The sequence below is a fragment of the Nannospalax galili genome, unplaced genomic scaffold (genome assembly GCF_000622305.1).
Source record: "Nannospalax galili isolate Female #2095 unplaced genomic scaffold, S.galili_v1.0 scaffold77, whole genome shotgun sequence".
Taxonomy (NCBI): Eukaryota; Metazoa; Chordata; class Mammalia; order Rodentia; family Spalacidae; genus Nannospalax; species Nannospalax galili.
Genome location: NW_008341457.1, coordinates 2,501,291 through 2,516,419, shown reverse-complemented (window position 1 = coordinate 2,516,419; position 15,129 = coordinate 2,501,291). Strand labels below are relative to the sequence as shown.

The 15,129-nt window shown below is 49.6% G+C and overlaps 1 protein-coding gene across 1 annotated transcript in view; it reads right to left on the bottom strand.

Annotated features, from left to right (window-relative positions):
* Window positions 1-15,129, bottom strand: part of Gng7 (G protein subunit gamma 7) — a 62,258-nt gene that overhangs the window by 39,854 nt on the left and 7,275 nt on the right. The window contains exon 2 of the mRNA XM_008837089.3: window positions 5,961-6,017. The gene's annotated coding sequence lies outside the window, so the exon portion shown is untranslated. The remainder of the gene's footprint in view (window positions 1-5,960; window positions 6,018-15,129) is intronic.

The following is a 15,129-nucleotide window of genomic DNA, read 5'->3' as shown; positions in this document are numbered from 1 at the left end:
GGATGTGACAAAAGGCCTAGTTAGAAAAAGAAGCAAATCAGAAAGATCTGGGGCTGGGGCTCAGTGTGGAGAGTGCTTGTGGCTTAGTAGCTTAGAGTGCTTACTTAGTTAGGATGCAAGAAGCCCTGGGTCCATCCCCAGCATGAGATAAACCATGTCAGGAGTTCAGGGACATACTTGGCTACACAGTAAGCTTGAGACCAGCCTGGGCTACATGAGACCGTGTCTCAAAAGAAAATAAATAAATGGGGTTGGCGGGGGAGCGGTAGCTGCTTTTAACCACTGAGTCACCTCTCCAGCCCAAATTAATTAATTTTAAAAATCAAGAACTGGGCTGGAGATACAGAACACATGTAGGGAAGACCACACACAGGAACCCCAGTTGATTCCGGGAGGGGAGCTGAGTCGCTCCCATGGCGGAGGGCGACCTTGGTAAGTGGTCACATGTGTGGTTTTGAAGCTTGACACCCCAGGTGTGGTTACTGAAGTGTAGAGTTCACTCTTCTTCCTGGAAAGGTGGGTTCGGGGGAGAGTGCCCAGCTTCCGCTTGACTGTGTGTTCAGTTCTGAGGCTCAATCACCCCGACCCACTGTCCTGGGAGGTAGGCAAGTGACCAGAAGAGAAGAGGGGCACAGTAATCAAGACCAGGAGAACTGATGCATGATCAGACACACAGAAAGCAAGGACTTGAACAGGTTAGCGGGGATCCATAACAGTGGGCCAGAAGGCAGAGCCAATCCCAAATGTCCACAATGGATACAGTCCATTTACCCATTAGAATATTACTTAGACATGAAAAAAGTGAAGCATCCCAACTCCTGCTCCATCAGGGAGGGTCCTTGAGGACCCGGTGCTCAGTGACATGAGCCAAACACAGAAGGACACATGCTGCAGAGTCCCACTCCCAGGAGGTCCCCAGAGTCAGAACCAAAGAGGAAGTAGAGGGTGGGTCTCGGGGAGAGCATGAACTTAGTGTGAAATTCGGACAGAACTTCAGCATGGCGGCATGGAAGGTTCTGGAGATGGATGGTAGATGTGGTTGCATGGCTCTGTGAATGAGCTGTGTCTGAGGCATAGTTAAGACTGTGAATTAACTTTTTAAATTTCTCTTATGTATATGAGTATTTTGCCTGCATGTGTGTAACTGCACCCATGTCATGCAGTGCCCACAGAGGTCAGAAGAGGACATTGGATCACCTGGAACTGGAGTTAGGATGGTTGTTAGCTGCCATGTGGGTGCTGGGACTCGAAACCACATCCTCTGCAAGAGCAGCCAATGCTCTTAACGCTGAGCCAGCTCTCCAGCCCTTTTTGTCTGGTTTTTGCCTTTTGCAGACCCTGCACATGGTACGGGGGAGGTCACACCATGGCCATGGATGCTGACCTCTGCTGCTTACACAGGAGCCAGGTCCAGCCAAGCCTGCGCCCCAATGCCAGGCCCAACGTCCTGGTTCTAACAGTGAGGAAGGTGCAGATGGTGCAGGACGCCAGGGTGAGGGCGGGACCAGCGTGAGGGCGGGACCAGGGTGAGGGCGGGATTGCTCTGTGAGATTTTTAAAACTCCTTAGGAATTACAGTTACCTCAAAAAATTTTTTTTGGTTCTTGAGACAGGGTCTTTCTGTATCCCCAGGAGACCTGGAACTCGCTATGTAGACCTCAAACTCACAAAGTTCCGCGCCTGCCTCTGCCTCCCAAGTGTTGAGTTACCAGGCCTGGCAAAAACTTTTTTTTTTTAATTAGGTGGCCATGGCTTCCACACATCCCTCTCCTGACTCTGACCTTTGGGGCCCCATAGATGCTCCTCTGAGGGGAAGGGGACTCAGGAGGTGGAAGCAGGATGATCAGGAGTTCAAGGCCAGCCTGGCTATGTAGTGAGTATGAGACCAGCCTGGGCTACATAGTGAGTTTGGGGCCAGCCTGGGTTACATAAGACTCTGTCTCAAAAAGGAATTTTGAAGAAATAAATAAGGTCTCAAATCAGTTGGGTCTGAGTTCATGGAAAGGGTGGGCCTGCATTAATCAGGAGAGAGCTCAAAAGGGTTGGGCCTCCAGGGCTAGAGACTCGGAGTAGGAGGGCCTAATCCAGGTGTGGTGGTGCCCCCCTTGAATCCCAGCACTGGGGAAGCAGAGGCAGGAGGCTCTCTGTGAGCTCAAGGCCGGCCTGAGCTACATAGGGGGTTCCAGGCCACCTGGGGTTACAGGGAGACCTGGTCTAAATAGCAAAATAATAACAACAAATAGATCTTTGAAAAAACAAACAAAAGTCCAGGTACCCGGCTCTGGGGACTGGGGTCTTGTGGGGAAGTCTGCTACCCACTCCAAATGAGCTGTGTCTGGCCTCCACTGGGTCCCCATGTCCCCACCACCCCCTGACATCTCGTCATATGTGACTGCCACCCCCACGTGCATGCTGAATCAACCCAGGCTGAGTTTCAGCCAACCCAGGAATGACCTAGCTCTGCATCACCACAGCTATGGGGGAAGCTGACTAGTCCAGCCATTGCTTAGCAACAGCATCTGCTGAAGCTGGAGCCTCTGTGGACCTCTGGTTCTCTGCCCCAAACCACTCTGGGTCTTGATTTTTCAGATTGGTAAAATTGGTGGACTGGGCTTTAGTGAGTAGCTTAATGCAGCTCGGGTGGGGAACCCAGCAATGTCACAAAAAATAAAATGAATAGCTCTGGGCTGGGGTTGTAGCTCAGCTGATAAGGTGCTTGTAGCTCAGTGGGTAGAGTGTTTGTTGCTCAGTGGGTAGAGTGCTTGTAGTTCAGTGGGCAGAGCTTGCCTAGCATGGGAGGCTGAAGCAGGAGGACCAAGAATCATCCTTAACTACATTGTGAGTTTGAGGTCAGCCTGGGCTATGTGAGACCTTGTCACAAACAGACAAACAAAAAAGGTCTTGAGGGCAAGAGCTGGATCAGCAGTTAAGAGCACTGGCTACTCAGAGGACCCAGGTTCAAATCCCAGCACCCACATGGTGGCTAGCAACTGTCTGTAACTCCAGTTCCAGGGGCTCTAATGCCCTTTTCTGACCTATGCGGGTATTGCACACATGAGTGCACTTACATGCATGCAGGAAATACACTCATACACATAAAATTAAAATTAAAATCAGTAAATCAATAAGAAATTTAAAACAATAAAGATAGAAAAGTAAAGTCCTCATTATTAATTGGAGGTGATATTCCCATGTGAGTGGGGCTGGCCGTCCAGAGCTGTGGGTGTCCACAGTTGGGTTGTGCTTGGTCAGGGGCTGCTGTGCGTTCAGGAGAGACCCTGGCCTTCAAGTAACACTGGGTCCCCAGACGCTGGGGACCCTGTTCCAGGTCTTTCCTGTGGGCTGTCTTGGGCCCTGCAGGGTGCTGATCTAGTCCTTGGTCTCCACCCACTCCATGCCAGTTCCTCCTCATATTGTGATGGCCACACACGTCCCCAGATGAAACCCAGGCTCCTGACATAGGATGAATGTCACAAAATCCTCAACACTTGTGTCCCCTACTGCAGAGGGGTGTGGGGAGAAGGTTCTGGAACCATGTGGCACATCAGCATCTCAGGGTGACACCCAGTGATTGCACACCTCCTGGACAGACCCAGGGGTGGTGGCCACACCCCAGCTTTAATTGGATGCCAGAGTTTGAACCACTTGCAGGGGTGCAGGAGGCACTCAGAGGGGGTGACTGTCAGCCAAGCCCCACCCCCAACTTGTGACCAGCCTCCATGGCCCCTCATCTAAGCCCTATTAGGGTCATACACCCATGCTGGGGGCCCCTGGGCACTCTGGAAATGTGGTCTCTTCTGCCCTCTCATGGCCACAGGTGATAACAGCAGGCTGTGCTGCCATCCACCTGTTAAACCTCCCAGGGGCTACAGGGAGACCCTGTCTCAAAAAGACAAAAAAATAATCTTTTTTTTTTTTTTTTGTCTTTTTAAGACAGGGTCTCCCTGTAGCCCCAGCTGTCCTGGAACTCACTATGTAGACCAGGCTGGCCTCGAACTCACAGAGATCCACCTGCCTCTGCCTCCCGAGTGCTGGGATTAAAGGAGTGCACCACCACAACCAGCAATAATTTTAAAATAAGAGCAGGATCCAGCACTGTGGGGCAGAGACAGGTGGAGCTCTGAATGGAGACCAACCTGGGCTACATAGTGAGTTTCAGGCCAGCTGAGGCTACAGGGAGACCCTGTAAATAAATAAATAAATAAATAAATAAATAAATAAATAATAAATAAATAAATCTGGCAAGATGGCTCAGCAGGTAAAGGGGCTTGCTGACAAGCTTGACAACCTGAGTTTGTGTCCCAGGACCCACATGCTGGGTGGAGAAAACTGACTCCTGAAAGCTGTCCTCTGACTGGTACACGTGCACCTGGAAGTGTATCCAACACACATAAATAAACAAATGTAAAATGTTTCAAATGGGACGGGACAGAAAGATGCTCAGCGGTTAAGAGCACTGGCTGCTCTTGCAGAGGACCTGTGCTCAGTTCCCAGCACCCACGTGGTGGGTAACAACTGTCTGTAACTCCAGTTCCAGGGGATCTGATGCCCTCTTCTGGCCTCCATGGGTACTGCATGCATGTGGCTCTCTTACATGCAGGCAACACACACAGATATAAAATAAATAGTTCATGTGGAAGAGGGTACAAAATAAGAAAAGAATGCCTATATATGGCTTATTGTATTTTTTTTTTTTTTGGTCTTTGTGAGACAGGGTCTCCCCGTAGTCCCAGCTGGCCTGGATTCACTATGGAGACCAGGCTGGCCTTGAACTCACAGAGATCCACCTGCCTCTGCCTCCCGAGTGCTGGGATTAAAGGCATGTACCACCATGCCCAGCTAAAAGCCTTCTTTAAAAGAAGGTTGGAGGGTTGGAGGACAACTTGTGGGAGTTGGTTCGCTCCTTCTACGCCAGGGATTGAACTCACGTCGTTAGGCTTGGGAGCAAGTGTTTTAACCCATTGAGCTATTGAGACCTCTTGTCAGCCCCCAAAGCTTTCTTTTAAATATATCACCAGCTTTGGGTGTTTTGTTACAAGCACAGACAGGTGCACATGCGTGCGTGCACACACACACACACACACACAGATATTAAGTTTCAAATATGAACTATCAGGTGGAACAAACTTTCTTTTTTTATAAAGCACCAGCCTTGGGTGTTTAGCTACAGGCATCAAAAACAGACTAAAACATTAAGCTTAAATATGAGCCAAAACAAACCTTTTTTTTTCCCCACTATAAAGCACCAGCTTCAGATGTTTTGTTACAAGCATAGAAAATAGAGTAAGACATAAAGTTTGAAACATGAACTATAAGTCAGAACAAATCTTTTTTTTCTTTATAAAGCCTGAGCCTTGGGTGTTTTGTTACAAGCACAGAAAATGGATTAAAACATGAAGTTTCAAACATGAACTGAGTCAAAACAAACCTTTTTTTCTTCATAAAGCACCAGCCTTGAGTGTTTTGTCACAGAAAATGGACTAAGTCAACAAGTTCTAAACATGAGCTGTTAGGACAAACCTTCTTTCTTTACAAAGCACCAGCCTTGGGTATTTTGTTACAGGCACAGAAAATGAACTAAGACAGCAAATCTCAAATAAGAATTGTGTCCAAGATCTAGGTCTGTCTGTGGTGGGGACTAAGAAGTTGAGATCCAGGAAATGGGGCAAGACACCAAAACATCTTTTTGTAAATTTTCTGAGGTGGAGTTAAGATGATCAAAAGTAAGGAGACATGGTGGTGAGCGTTCCTGCCTGACACTGTCTGGGGTCAAGGTCCGCCATCACCAGCACCACATGTTAGCAGGCATCGTCCTTTTCCTTGGTCTGTGCATGACCCCAAGGAACTCAGACCTGGTCAAGGTCAAGTGCCCGGCAGCACCATTTGGTTCCATAATCCATCCCAGGCTCAAAATTGCTGAATAAACCACAAAGAGCAGAAAACCATCCAAACAGCACCTACCAGAACCCAAGTCCTCGCTGTCCCCAGCACCAAGTTCTAATGCCAAGCCTTCAATCCCTGGAAGAGAAAACTGTGCATTAATTAGGCACTGTGCAATGATTTGGCACTGTGCATTAATTTGGCACCCCTTAGTGGCAGATGCCAAGGTTGGAAGGAAGGTCACACACCTGGGCTTAGACCACACAGACCTCATTTTGTGACTTCTTCCTGGGCCAATACCAACCCGAGGCTCCTACGCACTATAACTAATCTTCCGTGCATTTGAAAAGGACCTGGAAGGTGGGGAGGGGGCTCATGAGAGATATTGAACCACAGACCAGAGTCCTGGATGACATTCCTTCCCAGGTGAATGGAGGCAGGGGGATGACCATTTTGAGGCTGTAGAGTCAGAAGGTGACGCCAGGCTAGACTCAATGGGTCTGGGGGCCTGGCCTGCGGTCCCCCAGCCCCACAGGAGCATCACGCCCAACCCCGATAGTCCTACTGAAGATTAAACAACTTTTTTCCACTTTATTCTTTTTGAGACAGGGTCTCTTTGTAGCCCCAGCTGGCCCGGAACTCACTACATAGCCCCAGTTAGCCTCGATCTCACAGAGATCTGCCTGCCTCTGCCTCCTGAGCATTGGGGTTAAAAGCATGCATCACCATGCTGAAATCTACACCTTATTTTTTTCTTTTTTGAGACAGGGTCTCATGTAGCCCAGGCTAGCCTCAAACTCAGTATATACCTAAGGATGACCCTTAATTCCTGATTCCCCTGCCTCTACCTACTGAGTACTGGGATGACAGGTATGTGCCACCACGTCTGATGCCACCACGCCTGGTTTACATGGTGCTGGGGATGAACCCAGGGCCTTGTGCATGCTAGGCCAGCACTCTACTCATGGAGCTTCAAGCATCCTACCCACTGAGCTACAGGCACTGTACCTACTGAGCTAAAAGCACTCTACACACTGAGCCCGGCCCTAATGAGACAACCTTTTTTTTTTTGTTTTTTGTTTTTGGTCTTTTTGACCAAAACTGGGTCTCCCTGTAGCCACAGCTGTCCTGGAACTCACTATGTAGACCAGGATGTCCTTGAACTCACAGAGATCCTCCTGCCTCTGCCTCCCAAGTGCTGGGATTAAAGGCGTGTGCCACCATGCCAGCCTATGAGCCAAATTTTAATGTTTTGTTTTTTCTCCTGGCTAGGTTGGGATAGTCTGTCTCAAGGATGGAGCTGTAGTACCCACTGCCGCCTACAGGTGGAAGTCTTGCCACAGAAGCTGCTGGAAGAGTGGCGCCAAGCCCAGGCAGCAACTGGGACACGTGATGTAAGGGCGGGAGCAAAGTACTCAGCAGCTGCTAGAGGTCCGGCAGGCTGTGTACTCAGGCCGGTGTGCACAGCTTCTACAGCGGTCCCGGGGAATTGCAGAGAAGGTTATGGAGGGCCCTACATTCGCAGATGATTTCACTAGGCACGTGGCAGGTGTTGCACTAGCTTCTATTTCCCAATCAACCAGTCGTGACTCTCACCTCCCTGTCCCCGTCCCTGTCCCCAGCTGCGGGGACAGGGACACCCATGTCCTTCTTTCTCAGTCCCTCCCCTGCATCTGTCAGTCATCAAAGACCTAAGAGCTCATAGCAGAAAGAAATGCACAGAACTGATCACTAGGACACTTCTAGAGACTTCCATGGCACCTCAACAGTGCCCTGGGAATGGCATGTTCCAGGAGAAACTCGGAAATGCTCATTCCTGAAGAACCATCTCTATTGGCCACTCTCTATCGCGTTTGTTTATTGGTTTTTTGAGACCGGATCTGACTATATAGCCCAGACTGGCCTGGAACTCATGGCAATCCTCTCGATTCATTGTAGTGGGTGATCTTGGTTGTCACCGTGACAGGATCCAGAATCACTGTGGAGACAAGACTGGACCTGTCTGTGAGGGGGTTTCTGGATTAGGTTAATCAGGAGGGAAGACCACCCTGAATGTGGGCTGCGCCCCTGGGCTGGGGTCCTGGACTGAATGAAAAGGAGAAAATGAGCTGAGCCCCAGCACGCAGCTCTCGCCACTTCCTGACTGGACTGCAGCCCCAGCACGCAGCTCTCGCCACTTCCTGACTGGACTGCAGCCCCAGCACGCAGCTCTCGCCACTTCCTGACTGGACTGCAGCCCCAGCACGCAGCTCTCGCCACTTCCTGACTGGACTGCAGCCCCAGCACGCAGCTCTCGCCACTTCCTGACTGGACTGCAGCCCCAGCACGCAGCTCTCGCCACTTCCTGACTGGACTGCAGCCCCAGCACGCAGCTCTCGCCACTTCCTGACTGGACTGCAGCCCCAGCACGCAGCTCTCGCCACTTCCTGACTGGACTGCAGCCCCAGCACGCAGCTCTCGCCACTTCCTGACTGGACTGCAGCCCCAGCACGCAGCTCTCGCCACTTCCTGACTGGACTGCAGCCACAACGGGAGCAGCTGCCTCACGCTCCTGCCACCACGATGGACTGTGCCCTCAAACTGTGAGCCAGAATAAACCTCTCATCTCCTTTAAGTTGCTGTGTCAGGTGTTTTGTCACAGCAACAACTAAAATAACTGAAAGACAGGATCCCAAATAGTTAACCCAGGGCCCCCACTGGGTGCTGCCAGCAGTGTTCTAAGTTGTTCTTAGTGGGATGTCTTGGGTCCTGCAGGGTACTAAGCAAAGTCCCTAGCCTCTACTCACTCCATGCCAGGAGCTTCCCAAGTTGTGATGGCCACACACGTCGAAAGCTGTCACCCCCGGTCCCCAGGAGGATATGGTCACCCCCAGGTGAGACCCACTTCCCCCCAGCACATCTATCAAGGTGACAACTGTACCTCCTCCACTGAGTGGGTGGGATGGGCTGTCTGTGCCCCTCCCCATCTGGTTCCCTCGCTAACATGGGCACGTGACACAGGCGCCCTGTCTCCTGCAGGCTCAATATAGCAACTCAGGGCCGTCTTTGTGCCACGCGGAACTGTCAACCCTGTCACCATAGCAACGATCTAAATATGTCACCCAGGAACTCTGATTACCAAGGCTGGGAGCAGAGGGTGATGACTCCCACCCTGGATGGTGCGGGGTGCAGGCAGGAAAGGGTTAAAAAGCTAGGCATTGATGTGTCCGGCAGCTGGGCGGGCCTGGCTCCATCACACACCTAAGTGGACAGGGCAGAAGGACAGGCCAACTGAGCCATGGACCAAACAACCTGTTCCAAGTCTTTGGTGCTTTGAAGGCTGGAGGTGGGTTGAGGCAGAGTCTGTCGTCCAGGCTGGTCCCAAACTCCTCCTGCCTTAGCTTCTTAAGATGCAGGCAGCAGTATGGGGAAAGTGACAAATTTAAACGAGAAAAGAGAGTGGATATATACAAATTAACTTCCATTAAAAAATTGAGCGAGGGCCAGCAAGATGGCTCGGCAAGTAAAGGTGATTGCAGCCAGGCCTGCCAACCTGAGTCCAATCCCCAGAACTCACACGGTGGAAGGAGAAAACCGCCTCACAAGCTGTCCTCTGACCTCCACACACAGGCATTAGAACACACAATAAAGAAATGAAATTCAAAAATCAATAAATGGAAAGAGGCTTTCTGTCCAGAGGCAGATGGATGGAGACCCACAGTCTCACCCTGCAGAGACACAGTGTCCAGCAGTCACCCCAACTACTCAATGCTCAATGCCTGGTTTGCCATGTGACTCCAGACCCCGACCTCCAGCATGTTCCTTTTGGTTCTTTGAGGTCTTGGGACTGAATCAAGGGCTTTCCCCATGACAAACAAGATTTTCCTTGAGCCCTGTCCCCAGTCCCTCACTGGGGAATTCTGGAGTCTCAGCGATGTGGCACAGTGATCAGCACCCACCTAGTATGTGTGAGGCCCTGGGTTCATCCTCAACACTACAAAAATAAATAGGAGAGAAGAGAAAAAAAATAGGCATGGTGGCACATGCCTTCAATCCCAGCACTCGGGAACCAGAGGCAGGAGGATCTCTGTGAGTTCCAGGCCAGCCAGGGCTACATAGTGAGACCCTGTCTCAAAATAAATAAAATAAATGAAATGAAATAAAATAAAAACCGGTTCAGGGAATCTAAACACAGAAATCCAGATATACTGTCCCCAGGCACCACAGCAGCATGGCCCTGGACAGGGACTCAAATGAAGAGCGTCAAAGACAGGCTCCGGGAGCCCAGCACCGCCTGCCTGGATGGTGTCAATACTGATTTATCTACTGTGACAACTGTCCCCTGGCCATCATAAGATCTCAGTCACCGGGCACGTTGGTCACAGGTCGTGTGTGGGCCTCTCAGTCCTGGGCTCCCAAGTTAGCTTGTTCCTGTCAATCTATTCTAAAATGTAAAGTTTTTATGTTTAAAAAACAAAAAGAAAGAAAGTGAAGACAGGCAGTTTGCTACCAGAGGCTTTGAATGTGAGCCTTCCGTTCCCCTGACAGTAGCTTAATGGCAGATTATGTAAAATTCTACAAAGAAAGATGCTAAAAACAGAATATGCAAATTGGAAAGGGAAGGGCTGGGAGAGGAGACAGGTGCTTGAAAGTTCCCTGCTAGGGGGCTGTGCTGGAGGAAGCTTCTGGAACATTCCAGGCAAATCTGAGCATCACCCATGAGCCTCAGACATTTAGGCCTGCCGAGGATGCTGCCGGGGCCTGGGCTGGAAGAGGACGGCAGTTTTATGGATGAAAGGTTAGAGAAAGTCAGAGTGAATCAGGAAGGTCTAAAGAAGGAAGGCTGGGGACGGTAGAGTTGCACTTGGGAAGCTGAGGCAGGAGGATTGCTGCGAGTGTGAGGTAACATAGTGAGACCCTGTTTTAAAAACAAAACAAAAAAACCCCAACACAATAAGCCAGGCCTGATGACTCAGGTTTGTAATCCCAGCTAAAACAGGAGGATCACAAGTTCAAGGGCAGCCTGGGCCACAGAGTGAGTCTAAAGCTAGCCTTTATCTCAAAATTAAAAGATGATGAGGGCTGGCAAGATGGCTCATCAGGTAAAGGGGCTTGTAGCCAAGTCTGACAAACCTGAGTTCAGTCCCCCAGGACCTACATGATGGAAGGAGAAAACTGATTCCCAAAGGTTGTCCTCTGACCTCCACTTGCATGCTGTGGTACACATTCTCAAAATAAATACATAAAAACGTAATAAATAAAATTATTTGAGACATAATGCAGATTTTTTTTTTTCAAGACAGGGTGTCACTGTGTTACCCTGGCTGGCCTGGAACTCTCTATGTAGAAAATAAAACAAAAAACACAAAACTATGGCTGAATGGTCAAATCTGGCTCCCAACTTGTTTTATCAATAAAGTTTTATTGAAACACAACTACATGCATTCCTTTACAAACTGGGGCATTTTTGCATAGCAATGGTAGAGCTAACATCAGGGAGGGACCACTTCCCACAGATACAGAAACATTTACTTTCTGGCACTTTATAGACTTTCAGAGCATAGTCCTCCCTTATCAGTTCAACTATCTCCTTTTCAAATTGTCACCTCATTTTTTATTAAAGAGTATGAGGGTTGCTCAGTGGGTAGAGTGCTTGTGCTCAGTGGGCAGCGCGTGCCTAGCATGCAGGATGCCCTGGGTTCATCCCCAGCTCCACATAAACCAGGCCTGGTGGTGCACACCTGTCATCCCAGCACTGGAGAGGGGAAGGCAGGAGGATCAGGAGTTCAAGGTCATCCTCAGCTACATAGTGAGTTAGAAGTCAACCTGGGCTACATTACACCCTGTTGCAAGAATGCAAAATGAATTCTGTTTGGTCTCAGAAGAGACCCATCATGGGTTCCTGTCCTGTATGGTCCAGCTCCCCGCCTCGCTGTAGAGCAAGGTGGACACACATGTGAGCTGTGGATGTCCCCAGCTGTCAGGTGGGCAGTGTCTGGCCACTTCTGTGTCTCCAGGACCTCCTCCCCCATGGGCTGAGCTGTCATCTGTCTCCTCACACTCACATTGGGGATTTGCTGAGTGCCTGCCACCGGCTGTGGGGACACAGAGCCCTGACTGTCAAGGTCACCCCCCCACACCCACTGAGGCAGCAGGTGCAGCTGTCTGTAGCTGAGTTTCCCAGCTCGGGCATAGCTCTGGATCACAGCACCAAGGTCACCAAACTCTGATGTCAAAGTCACCCCCATCTAGGGTCCCTTAGTACTGTAAACATGGGGTTGGGGGTGTCCTCTGTGGGGCATCCTGGGCCCTACAGAGCACTGAGTAGTCCCTGCCTGGACCCACTGTAAGCCAGTGACACCCCACTTCTGTCATTTGTGACAGTCCCAGTGTGCTCTCTCTCTGTCTCTGTCTCTCTCTGTCTGTCTCTGTCTCTGTCTCTCTCTGTCTGTCTCTGTCTCTGTCTCTCTCTGTCTGTCTCTGTCTCTGTCTCTCTCTCACTCTCTCTCCCCCCACACTCAGGTTACATCTCTCTATATGAGGCAGCCCTGTCTGGTGGTGACAGAAAAGAGTGACTCTGATGGCCATGTTGAGGTGGGAGGGAAGAAAGTCCTTCCCTCCTCCATCACCTGGATGCTGTGGGCTCTGAGCCTTGGGCAGCGGGAAACATTGGTGCCCGCGTCCTGCAGGCCCAGCCAGGCTGCAAGGTGCCTGCGGCTACCAATATTCCAACAGGCTTATGAGATACAGACTTCTCCCTGGGGACCATGGCAAATTCAGTTCTATAGGGCACAGTGGCCTGACCCTGCTGGGCGAGGTGACCCACGCCTATCACCGTCCCCGCCCCCCAGCAACTAAGGAGGCAGAGGCAGGTGGATCTCTGTGAGTTCAAGGCCAGCCTGGTCTACATAGTTAGTTCTAGGACAGCTGGGGCTACAGGGAGACCCTGTCTCCAAAAGACCAAAAAAAAAAAAAAAAAAAAGAAATACTCTTGGGGCTGGAGAGATACTCAGCAGTTACAAGCACTGGCTTCTCTTGCAGAGGACCCAGGTTCAATTCCCAGCACCCACATGGCAGCTAACAACCATCCATAACTCCAGTTCCAGGGGATCTGACACCCTCTTCTGGCCTCTGAGGTCACTGCAAGCACATGCAGACAAAACTCTCATACATATAAAATAAAAATAAGTTTAATTTTTTTTTAAAAAAGCAGCTGGGCATGGTGGCACACACCTTTAATCCCAGAACTCAGGAGGCAGAGGTAGGTAGATCTCTGTGAGGTTGAGGCTAGCCTGGTCTCCATAGCAAGTTCCAGGCCAGCTGTGCCTATAGGGAGACCCTGTCTCAAAAAGACCAAAAAATAAAAATTTTTAAAGCAATATGCTGTTGGATGACATTTCTGCTGGCATAAAAGAATAACAGTCATATACAGTAGTTCAATTCTTAAGCCGGATTACATGGAAAAACTGCACAGTATAAAGCTGACAACACAGAGTAAAAACAAAAAATTCAAGCACTATTCTGAGTACTATTCTTTGTATATTTCCAGACTCCAAACCTGTACCTTTCAAAGAGATTTCAGATTTGAGTCTTAGAAACAGAGCGTATGAGTCAGCTAACACCCCTTGAGAAGTAGCACCAACGTTACAGACTAAAACAACTTGTCTGTTATATCATAGGTTGGGTGTCTTGTGGTAGATTAACTGGTCTCTGGCTTAGGAAATACTGTCCCATGTCATGGCAGACATAATTCCAATTCAGTGAAAATTTACCCTGGTCTCAGGGAGACATCCATCTTCTCCACCACTGACCAATCTTTGGTGACATGGAAGATATCAGTTTGTGTCCTAAGAGACCTCAAACAGAAGAGCAGCTAAGCTGCACCTAGACTCCTAACTCAGGCATCTGTGTCACAATAAGCAATGAATTGTTTCAACTCTCAACATTGCTTCTATGTGTTACCAGGCATTAGCTGACTCTTATAAGCCCCTGAGATTCAAATCTACATGTGTAAGAATCAAATCTGGAATCTCTTTGCAAGATACAGATTTGAAGTCTGGGAAAAGAGTGATGCACACATTTCCTCACCTCTGTGATGTGTGATGTCTAGTACGCACTGGGCAGTTTTTCTTCTCAGCCAGGTTTAAAAATTGAGTATTTTTAGGGCCAGGCATGGTGGCGCACGCCTTTAATCCCAGCACTAGGGAGGCAGAGACAGGTGGATCTCTGTGAGTTCAAGGCCAGCCTGGTCTACATAGTGAGTTCCAGGACAGCTGGGGCTACAGGGAGACCCTTTCTCAAAAAGACCAAAAAAAATTGAGTATTTTTAAGAATTCTGTCAGTTGGGAAACACCATAGTGTTATACATACCGTGGCACTTCTTAAAACAGAACTGTGCTAACACCTCCTCCTCCGATTGAGACTAGAATAGACTTTTTTTTTTTAATTCAGATTTTTTTACACATGAGGGGACGGTCACTCCACACAGGAAAAACACTACAGGGTTCTAGACGTGCGTCAGACCAGCAAAATGTGTGTACAACTGCCAACCCTCTGCATGTTCATGAATGACGTACCACCACGCGTGCGTGGAACACAGATGTACAGAGGAAACATTCACTTCCCTCCCCTAACAACCAAGTCCTTCTTGAACACACCAGGCCCAATTTGGCACTGAACTATCCCGAATAAAACTGCTCTGCCTGGGGGAATTCGGCTGTACCAACCTAGGAAAGAATGGGAACATTTGCAGGGGACCCAACTCCATGTAGAAATCTCAGGTTGTCTTTGTTGTTGCTGTGTTTTAGACAAGAGTCTTATGTAGTCCAGGCTGGCCTAGAACTCTCTATGTAGCCCAGGCTGACCCTGAATTCCTGATCCTCATGCCTTTGCCTCCTGAGTGCTGGGAGGACAAGCCTGTGACATCCTTGTTGGCAGGAATCTTCATAAGAGGGAAATATGGATAGACATATAGGAGGGAGGCTGTGTGAGACGGAGACAGTGATTGGAGGAGCAGGGCCACAGTCACATATATAGGACAGCCGGTCACAGCCTGAAGGACTGCACCCATACTAGGTCAGTGCTGTACCTGTGAGCCACCCCCCAGCCCCTCACTGGGTTAATTCATTGATACATTCATACTGAATGGGCTGTAGGAGGTGGGGTCTGGTCGGAAGGTGTAGGTCACTGGGGGTGTGGCTTTGAAGGGAATTATTGCCCTGGCCCTTCTTAACTATCTCTCCTTCCTGGCTGCCATGACTTGAGCAGCTCT